Raw genomic sequence first — 20,299 nt, 5'->3', positions numbered from 1 at the left:
CCAGAATTAAAAGAGCCAGTGTACAATTTTTATTTATCATTTATAGAGATAGTGAGAAAGAGTTTGGGGAAATATTATTAGAACGTAATTTGTATAATGTGGTGGGGTTGCCAAGTATAATACTGTCAAGTCATTTGTATTCGGTTCTTGTATATTGGGTTTCTTTTTATAAATTGGATTTTTATAACCCCTGATTCGGTGTTTCAGTTAAATTCTTGGAAAGTTTCCTGTTACTAGGTTTCTGAATTAGTGAAGCCTATTTAGAATTGGCATGTTAGTTGGGTGCAGTTCCACTGATATGTCATAATAGGAATGGATATTTCTGGTATGCTCTTTGCTGGTCCTTGATTTAGCAAAGCTGGAAATACGCATAAAGAATAGCTGCCTTATAAATAAGACCTTTCTCTTTTGTCAGGAGTATTTTTTTCAGTTTCATCTAGAAGAAGAAACAAGATATGTAGGGCAGAGGAAAGGAACAGAGTATTATTCCTACCTTACAACAGAGGGGTGTGGTCATCTATATTAAAGCAAAGGTCTTTTGTGAGAAGAGGACCACAGCATCATCAGGTTCTTAGTGGGAAGAAAGTACCATAAAAACTTGAGAACCACTTATTCAAGAGTTTTGATATCTTTATAAAATTAGTGCCAGTGCAGGTAGAGAGTAACTTCTTTCTGACTATTCCTTTTGAATAGTTTTTGATAATGATTTTTTTTAAAGATTATATTAGAGAGGGAGAGAGCCAGAGAGATCGCAGGTGGGGGCAGGGGCAGAGGGAAAGAATCTTCCAAGCAGAGACACACACACACACACACCTACCTCTGACTGAGGTTGGAGCCCTACCTGGGGCTAGATCCCAAGACCCATGAGATCATGACCTGAGTGGAAACCAAGAGTTGGACACTTAAATGACAGAGCCATCCAGGTGCCCCATCGTGATGTTTTTAAAAATAGCTTGGTTCATTTGAATAGTTCTGCACAAAGAAGCATATAGCACAAGTGAGGGCTGTATCCTTACTATAATGTTGTTTTTATTTTTCCTTATTACAGGAAGAACATTTTCTTTGGCTTCCAGGTGCTTTTATATTCATCTTGAGAAGAAAGCAAAAATCAGAACTCAGGATTTGGCAAGTGAGTAATAGTCGCTAATGCTTCCAGATACTGTTTAAGCAGCTTGAAAAATAGCTAGATAGAAGTAGAACAATAAGCTTCAACAGAAAATGAACACCAAAAATGACTAGAAATTTTTAAGATTTTATTTATTTGAGAGAGAGAGAGAGCAAGCATGAGTAGGGGGCAAAGGGAGAGGGAGAAGAAGGCTCTCTGCTGAGCAGGGAGCCCAACGTGGGACTAGATCCCAGGACCCTAGGGTCATGACCTGAGCCAAAGGCAGATGCTTAACCGACTGAGCCACCCAGGCGCCCCATTGACTAGAAATTACTTACATTTAAGCTAAATCTTGTATTTTCAACAAAAGCAGTGTATCAAGTATAAAAAAGAAAAACTTGATCATTTGCCCAAACCAGTAATTTTTATTGGATAAAGAAGAAAGATACAGCTTTAATTAGATTGAAGATCAAATGATAAAATATAAGTGCTACTAGGCAAATTTTAGGATATATTCACTTGTTTTAATTATAGATAAATACTGATATTTTAATCTTTAATTTCTTTTGTTGTTTTTTGTTTGTTTGTTTTAAGATTTTATTTATTTGCGAGAGAGAGAATGAGAGAGAGCATGAGAGGGGGGAGGGTCAGAGGGAAAAGCAGACTCCCTGCCGAGCAGGGAGCCCGATGGCGGGACTCCATCCTGGGACTCCAGGATCATGACCTGAGCCGAAGGCAGTCGCATAACCAACTGAGCCACCCAGGCGCCCTAATCTTTAATTTCTAAAGCTTTTCACTACACCATTAATATTTCTAGGTATGAGTCTAGCCATAGTGTTGCTATCTTCTGAATTTACCACAGATGTAAGTATGTTCTATTGCTCAAAGAACAAAAAGTGATATGTGCTTTAATAATTGACAACTTTATCTGTAAAACAGGGTTTCCTAGGGCTGCTGTAACAAACTAGGTGACTTAGAACAACAGAAATATATTGTCTCACAGCTTTGGAGATCAAACATCCAAAATCAACCTTGAAGGTACTAAGGAAGGATGTGTTTCAGGCCTTTCTTCTAACTTTTGGTAGTTCCTTGGCTCGTGGCAGCATGACTCCAGTCTTCACATGGCATTCTCCCTGTGTCTGTGTCCTAAGTTCTATGGGGACACCAGTCATGTTAGATTAGGGGCCCACCCTACTCCAGTATGACCTCATTTTAACTAATTATATCTGCAATGACTGTATTGACTATTTTCAAATAAGGTCACATTTTGAGGTACTAGGGAGTAGACTTCCAATTTATGAATTTGGGGAGGACACAGTTCAACTCATAACATCTACTTAGTCATATACATTGATTGTATTACATGGAAATCATTCAATTACAGCTGCCTTAAGGATTAAAATATTGTATACCACTGATAAAGGTACTTAAGAATAGTGAAGGGGCGCCTGGGTGGCTCAGTCGTTAAGCGTCTGCCTTCGGCTCAGGTCATGATCTCAGGGTCCTGGGATCGAGCCCCGCATCAGGCTCCCTGCTCCGCGGGAAGCCTGCTTCTCCCTCTCCCACTCCCCCTGCTTGTGTTCCCTCTCTCGCTGTGTCTCTCTCTGTCAAATAAATAAAATCTTTAAAAAAAAAAAAAAGAATCGTGAAAATCATAGAGACAGAAAGTAGGATGGTGGTTGCCAGGGGCTTCAGGAAGGGAAAATTGGGAGTTATTTAATGGGGGCAGAGTTTCAGTTTTGTAAATGAAAAAAGTTCTGGAGATGGAAGGTGGTGATGCTTGCACAACAATATGAATGTACTTAATACCACTGAACCGAACACTTAAAAAGGGTGAAGATGATAAATTTTATATTATGTGTATTTTACCACAATAAAAACAAATTTTAAAAAAAGGTAAGTAAAAAAATCCCAGCTATACAGACAGTCCCTGACTTAATGATTGTTCGCCTGAACGATTTTCTGCCTTTTTGATGGTGTGATAGCAGTACACATTCAGTAGAAACCATACTGTGGTTTTTAATTTTTTTTTTTTTTTTAAGATTTTATTTATTTATTTGACGGAGAGACACAGCAAGAGAGGGAACACAAGCAGGGAGACTGGGAGAGGGAGAAGCAGGCTCCCCACGGAGCAGGGAGCCCAGTGTGGGGCTCAAAACCAGGACCCTGCATGACCTGAGCCAAAGGCAGACGCTTAAGGACTGAGCCACCCAGGCGCCCCCAGTTTTTAAATTTTGATCTTTTCCCTGGATAGTAATATGTGGTGTGATGCTTTTATGGTGCTGGACACTGGCAGCAAAGCACAGCTGTAAATCAGCCACGTGATCCACAAGGGTAAACACAACTGTTTTTCATTTTCAGTACAGTATTCAATAAATTATATGAGGTATGAGGTATTCAATAATTTATTATAAAATAGGCTTTGGTTAGATGATTTTGCTCAACTGTAGGCTAATATAAGTGTTCTAAACATTTAAGGTAGGCTAGGCTAAGCTATGAGGTTTGGTAAGTTAGGTGTATTAAATGCATTTTTGACTTAGGATATTTTCAGCTTAGGTTGGGTTTATCAGATCATAAGGAAGATCTGTATTACAATGTACAAAAGGAAAGGAATAGGGCGCCTGGATGGCTCAGTTGGTTAAGCGATTGCCTTTGGCTCAGGTCATGATCCTGGAGTTCCTGGATCGAGTCCCGCAGTCTGTTTCTCCCTCTGACCCTCCCCCCTCTCTCTCATGCTCTCTCTCTCAAATAAATAAATAAAATCTTAAAAAAAAAAAAAGGAAAGGAATAAAAGAAAAAGAAAAGGAATAAAAACGGCTGGGACAAATTTAGGTGATAGAGTCTTTATCATATGCTTTTAGAACAGAGGCTTTGTTGCTTGAATTTAGAACCTTAATTAAATCCAGGTAGATAGAGGGCAGACACCTGGGTGGTGCAGTTGGTTAAGTGTCCAACTCTTGGTTTCAGTTTTGGCTCAGGTCCTGATCTCAGGTCCTGAGATTGAACCCCACTTTGGGTACTGTGCTAATTGGGATTCTCCCTCTCCCCCCTGTTTGTGCGTGCTGTGTGCACACACACACACACACTCTCTCTCAAATAAATAAATCTTTAAAAAAAAAGAAATAAATCCAGGTAGATAGTAATAGAAACTTGACATTGGTATAGCCCAATATTAGTAACATCTAAATATCTATCTGCAGGAAATTGATGTAAATAAATGTAGGTGCTTCTGTACTTAAAGGGTAGCTTTGGGGCACCTGGGTGGCTCAGTCGGTTAAGATCTGCCTTCGGCTCAGGTCATGATCCCGGGGTCCTGGGATTGAGCCTCACGTTGAGCTCCCTGCTCAGTGGGGAGTCTGCTTCTCCCTCTTGCTCTGCCCCTCCCCCACTCATACTTTCTCACGTGCTCTCTCTCAAATAAATAAAATCTTTAAAAAAAAAAGGTAGCTTTAATTCTGATATGGAATGATCACTAATATACATTAAAGGGAAAAGCAAGGTGCAGAACATGGTGTATAGTATACTTTCATTTGTGGGGAGAAAATAAATCTACTTACACAGATGTTATGTAGCCATAGGATATCTAAAAGGATATGGAATTGGGTGATGGGCATTAAGGAGGGCAGATGATGTGATGAGCATTGGATGTTATAAGCAACTGATGAATCACTGAACTCTACATCTGAAATGTTACGATGTACATATGTACATCTGTTAATGATGTACTATATGTTGGCTAACTTAATTTAAATAAAAATAGATAAATAAATGGATATGGAAGAAACATTGTATATCCTATTGTACCTTTTCCTGTTAGTGCTTTTGTTACCTATTCAAGTAAATAATTTAAAATTTTCAAAGAAAGGAAGCACTCAATAATGTTGAATGACTGAGAAGTTAAATTTTTGCTCAGGCAGTGATTTTACATTAGTAGAGCCTATCCATATCTGGGGGCAGAAACTGTCCATTAGACCCAGCACTATTTTTTTTTTCTTTCAAGATTTTGTTTATTTATTTGAGAGAGAGCATGAGCGGTGGGGAGGGGCAGAGGGAGAGGAAGAAGCAGGCTCCCCACTAAGCAGGGAGCCCCACATGGGACTCGATCCCCAGGACCCTGGGATCACGACCCGAGCCACAGGCAGCCACTTAACTGACTGAGTCACCCAGGTGCCCTGACCCAGCACTATTTTAATAAGACACTTAAAAACTTAACTGGAATGATAAGTATAGCCATTGTGTTTTGTAAAATGCGTTCTGAATTTACATAGCAAAGTAAGAAAGGAGATTTCTTTTTTTTTTTTTTTTTTTGGATGTTGAAACCCCGGAGCAAACCGAATTTTTATTATTTTTATTTTATTTTTTAAAGTTTTTATTTATTTATTTGACAGAGAGAGAGAGAGAGGGAACACAAGCAGGGGGAGTGGGAGAGGGAGAAGCAGGCTTCCCACTGAGCAGGGAGCCTGATGCTGATCTCAATTCCAGGACCGTGGGATCATGACCAGAGTTGAAGGCAGACATTTAACGACTGAGCCACCCAGGTGCCCCTGAATTTTTATTTTTTAAGAAAGGAGTAATTAACTCCCATGATATATCATTCTTTCTGTCCTTCGAGGAAGCAAAGTGTATTACTTATTCAATGATGCATAACAGATTATCCAAAATTTAGTGGATTAAAACAACAGTAAACATGTATTATCTCGTACAGTTTATGTGGGTCAGGAGTTACAGAGCAGTTTAACACTGGGGCTTTCTGGCTTGGATTCTCTTCTAAGGTTGCAGTCAAGATTGGCTGGGGTGGCAGTTATCTAATTCCATGGTGGCTCTTTCACGTGGCTGATAAATTCATGCTGGTGGTGGAAAGCCTTTGTTCCTTCCAGTGTCGGCCTCTTCCAAGGCTGCTTGAATGTCTTCATGTACAACATCTGGCTTCTCCCAGAATAAGCAGTCCAAGAGAACAGTGCAGAAGTCACAGCTCCATGTATGTCTCAGAAGTCACTCATCATCACTTTCTCCTCATTCACTTGGTCACTCTTTTGAGACCAACTAGTGTACTGCAATATAGTCCTGACACTAACCATCCAGAGTTAATGCAGATCCCGCAAGTCAGAGGCCCTGTTCCCAACAAGACTGCCCTCACTTTAATCTTTGTGGGTTTTGTGGTGGTGGTGGTGGTGGTGGTGGTTTTTTGGTTTTTTTTTTAAGTAGGCTCCATGCCCAGCATAATGCTTGAACTCATGACCCTGAGATTAAGAGTCGCATGCTGGGGCACCTGGGTGGCTCAGTTGGTTAAGCGACTGCCTTCGGCTCAGGTCATGATCCTGGAGTCCTGGGATCGAGTCCCGCATCGGGCTCCCTGCTTGGCGGGGAGTCTGCTTCTCCCTCTGACCCTCCTCCCTCTCATGCTCTCTCTCTCATTCTCTCTCTCTCAAATAAATAAATAAAATCTTAAAAAAAAAAAAAAAAGTCGCATGCTGTATGTACTGAGCCAGCCAGGTACCCCAAGATTGCCCTCACTTTAAAAGGCAGCCACACTTAGGAGGATTCCCAGGCAACCTGCAGTTCTGATCAATTGGCTGCAAATTCAGGGATTCTCACAACCCTGTCAGAACCGAATTTTGGTTTCGTTGGTTTTCTCTGTTTTTCTATTCCCTCTTTTATTTATCTCTGCTCTGATATTTATTTTTTCTTTCGTTCTTGCTAGCTTTGGGTTTAGTTTATTCTTTCTCTAGTTCCTTAAGGTGTAAAGTTAGGTTGCTGATTTGAGTTTTGTTTTTTTTTTTTAAGATTTTATTTATTTATTTGACAGAGAGAGATACAGCGAGAGAGGGAACACAAGCAGGGGGAGCGGAAAGGGGAGAAGCAGGCTTCCCGCGGAGCAGGGAGCCCGATGTGGGGCTCGATCCCAGGACCCTGGGATCATGACCTGAGCTGAAGGCAGACGCTTAATGACTGAGCCACCCAGGCGCCCCATGAGATCTTTCTTTTTTAATGTAAGCATTTAGATCTATAAATTTCCCTCTTAGCACTGCTTTACTGCATCCCATAATTTTTGGTTTGTTGTGTTATTGTTTTCGTTTATCTCAAGGTATTTCCTAATTTCCCTTGTCATTTTTTCTTTGACCCATTAATTATTTAGGACTCCGTTGTGTAATTTCTTCTGGCTCATTTACTGTAAATTCCAAGGATTTAGAGTTTCCCTCCCAGGACAAAGGCCAAATTCTTTATCATACCCTGATTCATTGTTAGAGGAGACTGTAGAAGGGTGTGAATACCGGGAGGCAACAATAACTGGGGCCCATCTTAGAAGCTGACTACACCCAGAGTCATTTGAGGCAGGTCTGGCTAGCCCAAGTACTACATTAAAAATTCTGATTTCCCTTTCTGTCCTCCCAGGAAGTCAGATTTTCTAATACAAAGTTACTTTATTTGTATAATCAATAGCACTAAACAAGTGACCTCAAAGACCTAGAAGTGCCTAGTAAGTCATCAACTTTATAGGGATGTATTTGAAGATTTTGTAGATCAGTGTGTATAGTTTTGGTTTCCTCACTTAACTCTAGAACCTATTTACATGTTAACTAATGTTGGCTAAATGTATTTAACAGCCCTGCTCTTCATTCATTCAGCAAATTTTTATCAAGTGGTTACCTGGGTCACATGCTAGTCTGGGTGTTTGGGATTCATTGGTAAACAAAACAGTTTCCTTCCTGATGGAGCTTACATGTTATGTATTAAATATTTTATTTTTAAGTAATCTCTACACCTAGTGTGGGGCTCAAACTTACAACCTTGAGATCAAGAGTTGCATGCTCCACTGACCATGTCAGACAGGCACCCCTGGAGCTTATTATTTTATTTTATTTATTTTCATTTTTTTTTAAGATTTTATTTACTTATTTGACAGAGAAAGAGAGGGAACACAAGCAGGGGGAGCTAGAGAAGGAGAAGCAGACTCCCCGCTGAGCAGGGAGCCCAATGCAGGGCTCGACATGACCTGAGCCGAAGGCAGACGCTTAACGATTGAGCCACCCAGGCACCCCTGGAGCTTACATTTTAGACAGGACAGTAAATGAAGAAACATAATAAATACCTTATGAAGCAACTTAGATAGTGTTACAGGCTATGGATAAAAGGAAAAGTAGATAGGGTAAAGGGGAATGGTAGAAGTGTGTCTGTGGATGGGATGGAGGGATAGTATAATCTTAAACTGGCTCAAAGTAGGCCTCATTGAGAAAATGACATTTAAGTAAAGACGAGGTGAGAGGACTAGCTATGTGGATACCTGGGGAAGGGTCCTCTCACAAAGGGAACAGCCAGTACAAAGGCTATAAAGTTGGAGTATGCCTGACATTCCAGGAAGAGCAAGGAGTCCAGTGTGGTTGGAGCACATGATGGAGGAGGAGATAGAAATAGAGTTGGGGGGCACCTGGGTGGCTCAGTCATTAAGTGTCTGCTTTTGGCTCAGGTCATGGTCCCAGGGTCCTGGGATGGAGCTCTGCGTCGGGCTCCCTGCTCTGTGGGAAGCCTGCTTCTCCCTCTCCCACTCCCCCTGCTTGTGTTTCCTCTCTCGCTGTGTCTCTCTATGTCAAATAAATAAATAAAATCTTAAAAAAAAGAAGAAGAAAAAGAAATAGAGTTGGGGTCAGAAAGGATATGGTGGAAGGTGGTGTAGACCTTAGGGGGAATTGTAGGTCATGGTCAGAACTATGGCTTTCATACTAAGCTACTACTACTCATTCACTTTTCAGTAGGTCCTACAGTTTGTGATCCATATTTGTGTTTAGAGTGAATAAAATGAATGGTGACTGAGTGAATGTGAAATTGGGTATTATGGGTTTTTTGTTTGTTTTTTAAAGATTTTATTTATTTATTTGAGAGAGAGAGGGGGGATGAGCAGGGGAAGTGGAAGAGGGAGAGGGAGAAGGAGGGAGCCTGATGCGGGACTCGATCCCAGGACCCTGAGATCATGAGCTGAGCCAAAGGCAGATGCTTAACCAACTGAGTCATCCAGGAGCCTGAAATTGGGTCTTTTGAAGAGAGAACAGGCTTATGATATTCTAGCGTTATTGCCTGATATAAAGATATAGATGGGGGGGAGGTGGAGTTTATCTATGATGAATGTATGTATTTTTATTAGTAAGTATTCCTGAAGGCATTTGTTTATAAGACAGTCTAGATAGGTTCCCTGTTAGGAAAAGGTGCTCATCTTTGATGCTTATTTGGTTTACATAGAATTCTTTTTTTTTTTTTTTTTTTTTTTTAAAGATTTTATTTATTTGAGAGAGAGAATGAAAGAGAGAGCACATGAGAGGGGGGACAGTCAGAGGGAGAAGCAGACTCCCTGCCGAGCAGGGAGCCCGATGCGGGACTCCAGGATCATGACCTGAGCCGAAGGCAGTTGCTTAACCGACTGAGCCACCCAGGCGCCCTACGTAGAATTCTTTTAGCATATTTCCTCCTGGAAGGAACTAGCTTGTATCTTCTTTCCCCCTCAACATTACTACCAGTTATCTTGCCATTAGAATTGAACTGCAGGTGGTGCTTAGGTGGCTCAGTCAGTTAAGCGTCTGCCTTCATCTCAGGTCATGATCCCAGGGTCCTAGGGTCTAGTCTCAGCAAGGAGCCTGCTTTTCCCTTTCCCTCTGCTGCTCCTCCCTGCTTATGCTCTCTTGCTCTCTCTGTCTCTCTCTCAAATAAAATCCTAAAAAATAATAATAATAATTGAACTACAGAACAGTCTAATGGCTGGTGCAAGCTTTGAATTGGCCTGAGTAAGCTTATATAATGAAACAGCTCTGTTGCCCATGGTGTTCTAAAGGCCCTTCTGTGGATATTCTCTATTTTTTTACTCTTACTTCTGCTGCTTCTGCAACAAATGCAGATTCTATAATTCTCTTCCTCCTGATTTGATTCTGAATTAATTTACATTTGCCTTTAATTCCAGTATAGTTAACATGCAGTGTTATATTAGTTTCAGATCTACAATACAGTGATTCAGCAATTCCATACCTCACCCAGTGCTCATCACAGCAGATGTCCTCCTTAATCCCCATCACCTATTTCACCCATCCTGCCACCCACCTCCCCTCTGGTAAGCATCATTTTGTTCTCTGTAGTTAATAATCTGTTTCTTGGGGCCCCTGGGTGGCTCAGTCGTTAAGCGTCTGCCTTTGGCTCAGGTCATGATCTCGGGGTCCTGGGATCGAACCTCACATCGGGCTTCCTGCTCCACGGGAAGCCTGCTTCTCCCTCTCCTACTCCCCCTGCTTGTGTTCCTTCTCTTGCTGTCTGTCGAATAAATAAATAAAATCTTAAAAAATAGAATCTGTTTCTTGGTTTCTTTCTTTTTCCTTTGCTCATTTGTTTTGTTTAAATTCCACATATGAGTGAAATAATAAGGTATTTCTCTTTCTCTGATTTATTTCACTTAGCATTGTACTCTTTCGCTCCATCCATGTTGCAGATGGCAAGATTTCATTCTTTTTGGCTTGTTCAGCTTTTTGGCCTTTCAACTTTCATTCATCTTATAGCCGAATAATACTCCATTGTGTATGTGTATATACCACATCTTCTTTATCCATTCACCTATCAGTGAACACTTAAGCTGCTTCCTAATTTGGCTATTGTATGTAACGTTGTTATAAACATAGGGGTGCATGTGTCCCTTTGAATTAGTGTGTTTGTATTTTTTTTTTTTTTTGTAGATATCCAGTAGTGCAATTACTGGATTGTAGGGTAGTTTCATTTTTAACTTTTTTTTTTTTAAGATTTTATTTATTTATTTGACAGAGAGAGATACAGCGAGAGAGGGAACACAAGCAGGGGGAGTGGGAGAGGGAGAAGCAGGCTTCCCGCCAAGCAGGGAGCTCCACGTGGGACTTGATCCCAGGACCCCGGGATCATGACCTGAGCCGAAGGCAGATGCTTAACGACTGAGCCAATCAGGCACCCCTCATTTTTAACTTTTGAGGAACCTTCATACTGTTTTGCACAGTGGCTGCACCCATTCGCATTCCTACCAATAGTGCAAGAGGGTTCCTTTTTCTCCACATCTGCACCAACACTTGTTTTTTATTTTAGCCATTCTGGCAGGTGTGAGGTGATACCTCATTGTAGTTTTGATTTGCATTTCCCTGATGATGAGTGATGTTGAGCATCTTTTCATGTGTCTTTTGGCCATCTGTATGTCGTCTTTGGTGAAATGTCTGTTCATGTCTTCTGCCCATTTTTTAATTGGATTTTGGGGGTTTTTGGTGTTGAATTGCATCAGTTCTTTATATATTTTGGATACTAACCCTTTATTGGGTATGTCATTTGTAAATATATTCTCCCATTCAGTAGGTTGCCTTTTAGTTTTGTTGATTGTTTCCTTCACTGTACAGAAGCTTTTTATATGGATGTAGTCCCAATAATTTATTTTTGCTTTTATTTCCCTTGCTGTAGGAGACCTATCTAGAAAAATGTTACTGTGGCTGATGTCAGAGACACTACTGCCTGTGATCTCTTCTAGGATTTTTATGGTTTCAGTTCTCATATTTAGGTCTTTAATACATTTTGAGTTTATTTTTGTTAATAGTGTAAGAAAGTGGTCCAGTTCCATTCTTTTGCACATAACTGTCCAGTTTTCCCAACACCATTTATTGAAGAGACCATCTTTTCCCCATTGGACATTCTTTCCTGCTTTTTTGAAGATTAATTGACTGTATAATTGTGGGTTTATTTCTGGATTTTCTATTCTATTCTCTTGATCTATATGTCTGTTTTTGTGCCAGTACCATACTGTTTTGATTACCTACAGCTTTGTAGTATTTTTTTTTTTTTTTTTTAAGATTTATATATTTGAGAGAGAGCACCTGCGAGCAGGTGAGGGGGAGAGGGAGAGAGAGAATCTCAAGCAGACTCAGTGCTGAGCCTGACACAGGGTTGTATCTCACGATCCTGAGATCATGACTGGAGCTGTGATCAAGAGTCAGATGCCCTAACCGACTGAGGAACCAGGAACCCTTGGACATGTGTATCCCTTTTTTTTTTTTTTTTAGTTTTTACATAAATCTAACTTTTTTGTATTATGCTTATATATTTTTTTGACTTGCTTTTCTGATGACAATACTGAATTTGGTGTTATCGTTGGACATTTTCTTTTAGACAGCGTGTAATCTAAAATGTATTTTCTTTCTATGTGTTTTTAAATATTATTTTTAAACATGAGCTCATGCAGAAGTACCTGCCTTAACCTCCCTGTTTTTAATTTATTTTTTATTTCCAGGTATTCTGTGTTGTCTCCTGGAGTAGGTAGTCTTTTTATCCAGCCACTTTCCCTATTCCTGAAATGTGGATATCTCTTCTCTACATATTTTACCTCCATGATTTGGATCGGAAAAGGCTGCTTTTCTTTTTGTTCCACTTCTCAGATTCAACATTAAGAAGCTCCTAGGATGCAGTTGTCTTGCCAACTTCTCCAGGAAGAAAGAAGCAACTGACATGCATGTTCTGCTTTTTGCTTAATTATAAAGAAGTTATTTTGGAAGCTGAGGCTGATGTTTAATTTGAAACAGGTGCTTAGATGTTGGTGTTTGTGAATTCTTTACCTTTTGTTTCAAACAAGAAGACTAAATAAATAGCAAGTATGGATGACATCAGGTTTTTTTTTTTTAATGTCTTCCAGTTTCAGCCACTGTCATAAGCACAGTTGAATCTGCAAGGAGTAAATTCCAAATATGTGTTCTAATATGAAATGAAAGATATGCTTAAAAACTACAGATATTAAATATCTAAATCCTGACTCATCCTTTGAAGTACATTTGCTGGAAAAGAACAAAGATCCAATTTTGCAATAGAACCTTTGATGTGATAAAGAAGCATGAAGACAAGAGGATGCAAGGTTAACAGAGTCTCTGTAAAATACACATCTTTATATGTGTAAATCTACAGTTTGGATGTGAAGAGGGATTTTTCTCCTAGAGCAGGAAGCTTTTGTTGACTTCTGTCTCAGAAGTCTTTGGACATTTCGTATTTTTTAATGATTTTTCATTTTTCTAAGGAAAGACCACATTGTACATTTGCTAACCCTATGAATGCATGCTTGAGTTTACTGAAAGGTTGGAAAAGGAAACAAAACAGCTTCAAGTCCACTGGTGGAACCCTTTTCACCTTCCTCAGATGAGAGGCTCCTGTATTGCAAATTACTTCATTCTTTTTTGTAGACTCTTAACATAGCACTTGAGACTTGGTTTTCCATGCTGCTAAGGCAGGAACAAGTGGCTTAAGTGGTTTTTCTGTTCAGAAGATATGGCAGATCCTCTAGTATGACCTGCCTTCAACTTTGGGCATGAAGGAATGGGGAAAACAAAAGAGTTTGCAGATAATTCCTTTCTCCTGCGAAAAGGAAGCAAAAATGCTTTATGCAGCTCCATCTAACTTTATGGCATCTTACATTCTGTAGCTCCAGTTTTCTAAAAACATAAATAACTTTGTTCCTTTGATCCAAGATGGGTATTCAGATGTTTGGTTTATTTTTTTAGGTGAGGTGTAATGTTAGGCTGTAAAGGCTGGGACTCAGGTAACTTTCCCTGGTTGTAACCAAACACTTCAGTAGCAATGTTCCCAAATTTGTGGTTGATTTAGAAGAAATTTGGGGTCTGGAAAAAAACTCAAGAAAAATAGTTCAACAAAAATATGGATCTTTCTTCTTCTCCTTAAAACTTACACCATGTGATGAACAGATTATAATGTAAAGCTATTCTTGCTTCCAAATCTACAGAGGACCACTGTATGAATTGTCAGGTCTTTATATACGAAGAAGGAAGCTATGAGTCTTTGTGAGAAAGAATTTGAAACTTCTTAGATGCAATTAAGAACAAATTGTCTTAGATCATATCTGTGATTTAGGGAATTTGCCTAGGGTCATACATGCTGTGATGCTAAAAACTTAGGGCAGATTTACCAAAATTTAGCAGTGAGAGAAATGGCCAAAAATGGGAATTGTTGAGCACTCTTAACGATTAGTTAAATTGGTCAACCTCTTTGAATTGACATAAGAAAGCTTTTTAGTAAAATAATTCCATAATATAGATAAAATATAATTTCCTTTGAGGGCAAATACTGAGTGGTAAATCATAGAAGTAACTTTGGATAAAGGTAACTTAAATGTTTCTCTAAGTAACTTCTCAGCCAACTTCCTGATATTTTCTTTAACTATTTTGGAATTGTTAAAGACAGAACTGAGTTCCATTGGTATGTTGAGAATTGATATCTTTAGTTGTCTGTTATCCATCTTCCCCATGTCCTTTTTGCAGTGTTTTGGGTAGGACCATTTGGCAGGGGATAGGGACTTTATACCATCAGCACCAGTGAAACCATCTCTGGCCCATTTGTTTGAGTATGTATCAGACTCATCTTCTCCAGTTGCTTTGTATTTATTTCATAGCTAAAGGAACCACTGTTGAATGCTCTCGTTCAAGTTGTTCTTTGAATCTTTAATGGTTGTCACCAGATAGTATCTAACAAAATGGGTCTTTGTCAGTGTACTAGCCCAGTGTTTGCTTAATTATGCCTACATTTTCCCCCCTGGGCTATTTTGTCCCCTTCTTAATGGGAAAAGCTGTAATTTTAGGCAGGACTACACCTTGATCAGTAGCTGTGCCTACTTCCTTCTCTGCTCATCATGTCAGCTGGCAGTTTTTCTTTTAAAAAGTTAAACAAAAACGGGGTATGTGCAATAGAAATATATATATATGTATATTTTAATACTTGTGGACAAATGTTACAAGTTGTTTAAGAACAACAAAATCACCAATGTCTTCCATTTTGAGATGTGTATAGTTTTGTAAGCATTAGTGCTTGGTAGCATATTGTAGTGCCATGTTAGGGGTTAGTGCATGAGCCTAGTAATAATTTAAACTTCAGGATGAATTATTGATAATAACCAGTAGTGTAACATGAGTGGAAAATCGAGACCTTTTCTTTTTTCATAAATATCGGAATCATGATATTCTCCCTGGGGAAAGGAGATTAAGGCCAAAAACTCATTTATGAATAGAACTGTGGGATTACAGTGTGAAATACTGTGTTTGAGGATATTTAAGCTTTTTCTGAGGTAGCTGGAAACCAGCTGCCTTTGTGTCTTATGAAACCTCAAATCAAAATGAGGCCCCATTTCATGATTCTGCTTTGTTCTCTTAGTTTGAGATGAGATTGTTCTTATGCTGTTTTCACACAGTGTGTCTTGTAGGTTTATTATTTAATCCACTCCTTTGCATCAAGAAATTATTTTCTTATTTTGCATGTCTTACTGAAATGCTATGTTAGTCAAGTGCTTTTCTAATCTGCAGACCATTTACATTTCCTGTCTGTGGCATGCTAATTGTTATGGAAGAACACTGGTCAGTAGTTCAGTGTCCTACATTAATTTGTCACAGGCTTTTCCTATTTCACAGTCTGAATTGCGTGTTGATGGCATTCCAGACCTTTTCACAAGAATTGGAGTGTAGCTAGATGGAGCCTAAGCAGGTTGCCATGTAATAACTAACTCTTTTGCTTGGTTATAGTAAGCCACCTCAGGCAGCTTTCACTTTTTTCTGCTTGTAAAAATAAATGATTTTGTTCTGAAAGCATAAGATAGCTTTCTGTGGAAAAGAAACTCCTACCCCTAAAAGCTGCCTTGAGAACTTGGAAAGGGCAGTTTTTGGAGGTGATTTTTAAGTCTCAGTATTAGGAGAGTTCAGGATTTTTTGACACAGATTTTACAGTTACCATGATATGTAATGCAAAAGGAATGTGGTGTGTCTCCAGTACACAAGCAAGCTTAAACAAATAGACTCTGTAGCAGCAGATATCCAGGGACCCAGGTTTAGATTCTCAGAGTGTACTTTTTAAAGCAGTTGTACTCTTGGCTCTAGTAGTTTAGTGCCTGGGAGAATCTATTTCCAAAAAGCATTTAAATATTTTTAAAAATACCTCTGAAAAGGTAATGAATGAATGCAAAATAGCACAGTACATAGGAAAGGATATTTCCTATTGCAAAAAATAAATAAAAGCCATAAAACGAATAATAATTTTCAAGAGGTAGAATCTTTGTAGCAATAACAGTTTTGCATGTATAGTAAATTGTATTAGCAAAGTTGTACAATAGAATAAATATTACTACTTGAGTTGGTGAAGCTCTGGTGATGAACAGAGTTGCACCAAAGGAAGATGTTTTAGGCAAAGAACATATAAAAGGTACTTTAAAAGCTGAATGTATATGAATAAATCATGTGTGAGAAATAGCAACTTTTGTGTAGGTGTAAAGGTTAGAGACCCTGTTTGTTTCCTAAAGCAGAGGGGTAGAGCCAATGAATGAAATTTTTCTAGTGGTTAACCAGGAAACAAATGTACTCCTACCGATGTAGCCCCACTGAAGCCATCAGGTGGGGATTTTGCTTCTGATGTTCTTTTCAGCAACAGGCATTTATAGAATAGGCGACTTTGTGCTCTGTCACCTTTTCTTTTCTCCTTTCATTCTCTGGGTGCATTTTAAGAATGGAAAAGTGTGTGTGTGTGTGTTTGGGTTAAAAACAAACCAAGAACTTGGATAGCTGGCTTTTCCTTATGCCTCTGGTTAGTTTAGGGGAGTTAGAATTTAAAGATGTAAAGCAAAGGATTGAAGGGAATAGCCAAAGACAGCATGTTGGTTTTATAAACCTTGTCTGATGTACATGTGTTGAGGACTTTGGCATGTGACTCTTTAATAAGAGCCCAGCAAACTAGTTTCTTGATCTGAGGGATCTCACACCTCACATCAGGATATAATAGAGGAATGGAAGCTGACTTCTTACTCCCTTTTACCTTGTGTTCATTTTGGCCATTTAGCACCTTGAAGGTCCCTGAAAAGATTGGGTCTCTGTTCCCTTGTTTTCCCAGGGAAAAAACTAAAAGTGGAGCAGATTTAAGAAAATAGTGCCTCTTGAATATTTCTTATATGGCAACTCCAGAGGATAGGGAGAAGGCTATTATATTAAATGGATTATAGCTCCTCTTTAAATGTCCTACGCCGTCATTTGGTGTTAGAGACATTGGAATAACCAAGCAATATTTAGTCATCTGCACAATCATGAGGACACCGCTGTGTATTATAGTGATGTCAACAATTTAGTTACTTAAAGACTAATAACAGCCACGTTAATAGTTGTAAATGCTAAAATGTGCTACAAGTTTTTGTAGTCTCTACGTATGCGGTTATTACTTTTCAATGTTGTGGTCTCATGTTTACTCTTTGTGTACCTGTGATATGCAAAATATGAAGAGACCCTTGGCCTCCAGGAGTTTACATTCTCATGGTGCTGCTGGTGCAAGCAAATTGCTTCTAGTTTATTCAGAACATTGCTTGGCTATTAACCATACCCTATTTGGAAGAATTCCTTGGCTGATAGTTTTCAACGTACAAATCTATGCTGAATTTCAGGGCATTGATTTTGAGTTTACATTATATCAGCTCTGCTGTTCATAAACTCCTTTTCCCCAGGGGGCTGTGCAGATAAAGTTCATTAATGTGAATCAAACCATTCTGCCTAAGAGCATCTTCACCATCTCTATACACGTATGCTCTTCTATGCTACCGCTGTCAATAAATGGCCAAGAAAACTTAACTGCTCCAAAAGACTGTACATCTTTCAATTCTCTTTCTTTTCCCAGAGTTTTCACATCATTCTCTACCCAAAAGGGCCAGGATTCGCAGTTAAGCCTTTTGTAACTAAGTAGTGGTCCTGATTTTCACCTTTTTGTGTGTGACTTTGTACCTCTATTCTGAAGCAGCATTGTGATGTGGAGCACCTGCCCTGCCTGCATTTCTAAGCAATCACTTTATTAACCCACATTTTCAGTTGAAACTGCATGCATCCTTGTTATTTCCCCTAATTCCTCTGAATCAGGGGGTCTTTTCTGCATGTTTATTAAAACTGGGTCTGAATGAAAGTGCAAGAAATAGTGGCAGGCCCGGAATTCTGATTTTAGAGTACTAATATTCTAATGCATGATTGAAAATGTCCAGTGTTATGTGGTGGCTAGTAGATAGATATTATATATGCATTTATTAATGAAGCAATAGAGACTTAAACCAGTAGCCTGAATTTACTTTTTGGATTATTAGTTTTCATTTTCTAATTAAAGATTATCTTAACTTCCATTGAAAATGGGAGCTAGAAGATAAACAGGGGCAACCACAAGACATTCAAACTGTCAGGAATAGAGAGCATGACAGTGCTCACCCTCTAACCTCTTGCCTGGTTCCCTTAGTCCCCAAGCATGTTTAAAAACAAAACAAAGGCACAAACTAAGCATGTTGAATAAATAAGCTGCTATGGCTATAATAATCAGAAAGGTGCAGAGTTTCAGAAAGGGTAGGAAAGTAGGGAATTGCCAGTGTAGAGTATATAAAATGAAAGTATGGGGTTTGTCTGAGAAAATTTATGTGGCTTAAGTTAGGATATTTTAAAACTAGTATCTTGGAAGTGAATGGAAGCAATATGCCCGTATTTCAGATGTTGCAGGATTTTCAGATAACCAGTCAACTCTTCTGGATGCTACTGGTACCGACCAGCCATAAAGGTTCCCTGCAGCCAAGGAGACTGCTCCATTTTGTGGAAACAGTGCTAAAAGTATTGACAAATCTGTGGTTTGGGTTCTTTTTTGTTACTGTATTACATAAATGTTTTGTTTTTAAAATTTTATAGCCAGAGCTTTAGCCATTTTATTTTGCTCAGACTGCATAATTTGTTGCCTAAAGCTTCTGATGCCAGGTAAACAGGAGCAGGTTTTCCCACTTTTGGAGAAAAAAAGAAGAACACTTGCCATATATTTCCTTACTTGATGAAGAAAATAGATCAGTTTATTGTGGTAGCTTAAGATTTTTGAGAAGATTCCTGACTTTGAAATAAACCCTGTTAAGTGCAAATAATCATGACAAGTAATAATACAAATGGAATTCACAGCTGAGTGGTGTAAACAGTAGAGAATTCAGAGTTAGACTAGATGATTCTCATAGGCCCCTCCAAGGTTTCATGTTCTATGATTGAAAATTAATTTTTCTTAAGTCATTTTAACCTGTTTGCTCTGGGATTTCACTCCAAATGCCTCTGGGAATGTTTAAGTGTAAGTGGTAACTTTCCAGGAGTTCAGAACTGAATTAAACTTACAATCATTGCAGTGTTTAGTCTCCACTTAAGTACACAGGAAGTGAGATATCATTTCCCATTTGTAAATTTTCTCCTTGCCACTTACTGATTACATCTGCCAACCAATGAAACCAGTAAAGATACAAGGAAGGAGTTTCTCTCAACTCTGTTCCCATTATTCCACAAAGGCACATAGATAAAAAACCAGGTGTCACAGATTTCTCTAGGAACGTTTACTCCTAAACCTCCATTAAAATCAAAATAGATACCGGAAGGTTACTGACAATTTTCAAAAGGTTTTGTCTCCCTTGGTGATAGTATGCCATGCTATCAATTTTCCTCCCAGAGATAAGAACAGTATTCTGGCAATACATTATCATCAGTCCTTAAATAACAGTAATAGTCTTGGCACTTACCTTAAACCCACCCATCAGAGTTGTATTATATTAGAGTATCATTAACATATTTTGATTTACTCTCCTATAAGTACGGTTGTTGCTCACTGTTTTTACTTGCTGTTCTGTATTTTCTTCATTGCACCATTAGTATATAATGTTAAAAAGAATTTCATTGAATATTTATAAAGTATTACAAAAGGCAGCTTTTTAATCTATGCATCCTTGGGATTTCAGAAATTTTATTCTTTGATGTAAAAGGGAACTGCTATATTGAGTTGGAAACTCTGCACCTGTGTGTGTGTGTGTGTGTGTGTATTTTGGCAATAAAGCAGCATGGGCTGAGAATGCACTGAAACTTCACTGTGTTACTCATTACTTGGAATGGGTAGTTTTTTTTAGACTACTTTTTTTAAAGATTTTATTTGTCAAAGAGAGGGAGAGAGCATAAGCAGGGGAAGAGGCAGGCAGAGGGAGAAGCAGGCTCCCCGCTGAGCAGGGAGCCCGATGTGGGACTCGACTCAGGACTCGATCCCAGGACCCTGGGATCATGACCTGAGCCGAAGGCAGACACTTAACTGAATGAGACACCCAGGTGTCCCAGAACGGGTAATTTCTAATAATGCAGATTACTGAGATGGGAGGAGCCA

General features: G+C 39.0%; 2 protein-coding genes across 7 annotated transcripts in view; both read left to right on the top strand.

Moving 5' to 3' along the window:
* CHP1 (calcineurin like EF-hand protein 1) overlaps positions 1 to 20,007 on the top strand; it is a 71,511-nt gene extending 51,504 nt beyond the window's left edge. The window contains exons 8-11 of one of the 6 annotated variants that reach the window (XM_064570657.1): positions 1,049 to 1,129; positions 6,912 to 7,095; positions 10,077 to 10,196; positions 12,517 to 20,007. The gene's annotated coding sequence lies outside the window, so the exon portion shown is untranslated. Of the gene's footprint in view, positions 1 to 1,048; positions 1,130 to 6,911; positions 7,096 to 10,076; positions 10,197 to 12,371 lie in introns of all 6 variants that reach the window. The other 5 variants (XM_064570655.1, XM_064570656.1, XM_064570653.1 and 2 more) reach the window with 5 other exon arrangements.
* NUSAP1 (nucleolar and spindle associated protein 1) overlaps positions 1 to 20,299 on the top strand; it is a 77,028-nt gene that overhangs the window by 711 nt on the left and 56,018 nt on the right. The window contains exon 2 of the mRNA XM_054513603.2: positions 1,049 to 1,129. The gene's annotated coding sequence lies outside the window, so the exon portion shown is untranslated. The remainder of the gene's footprint in view (positions 1 to 1,048; positions 1,130 to 20,299) is intronic.

Source organism: Mirounga angustirostris, unplaced genomic scaffold (genome assembly GCF_029215605.1).
Source record: "Mirounga angustirostris isolate CCGP_5_RB_7025 unplaced genomic scaffold, mMirAng1.0.hap1 SCAF_9, whole genome shotgun sequence".
Lineage (NCBI taxonomy): Eukaryota > Metazoa > Chordata > Mammalia > Carnivora > Phocidae > Mirounga > Mirounga angustirostris.
This window is presented reverse-complemented; position numbering and strand designations above follow the sequence as displayed.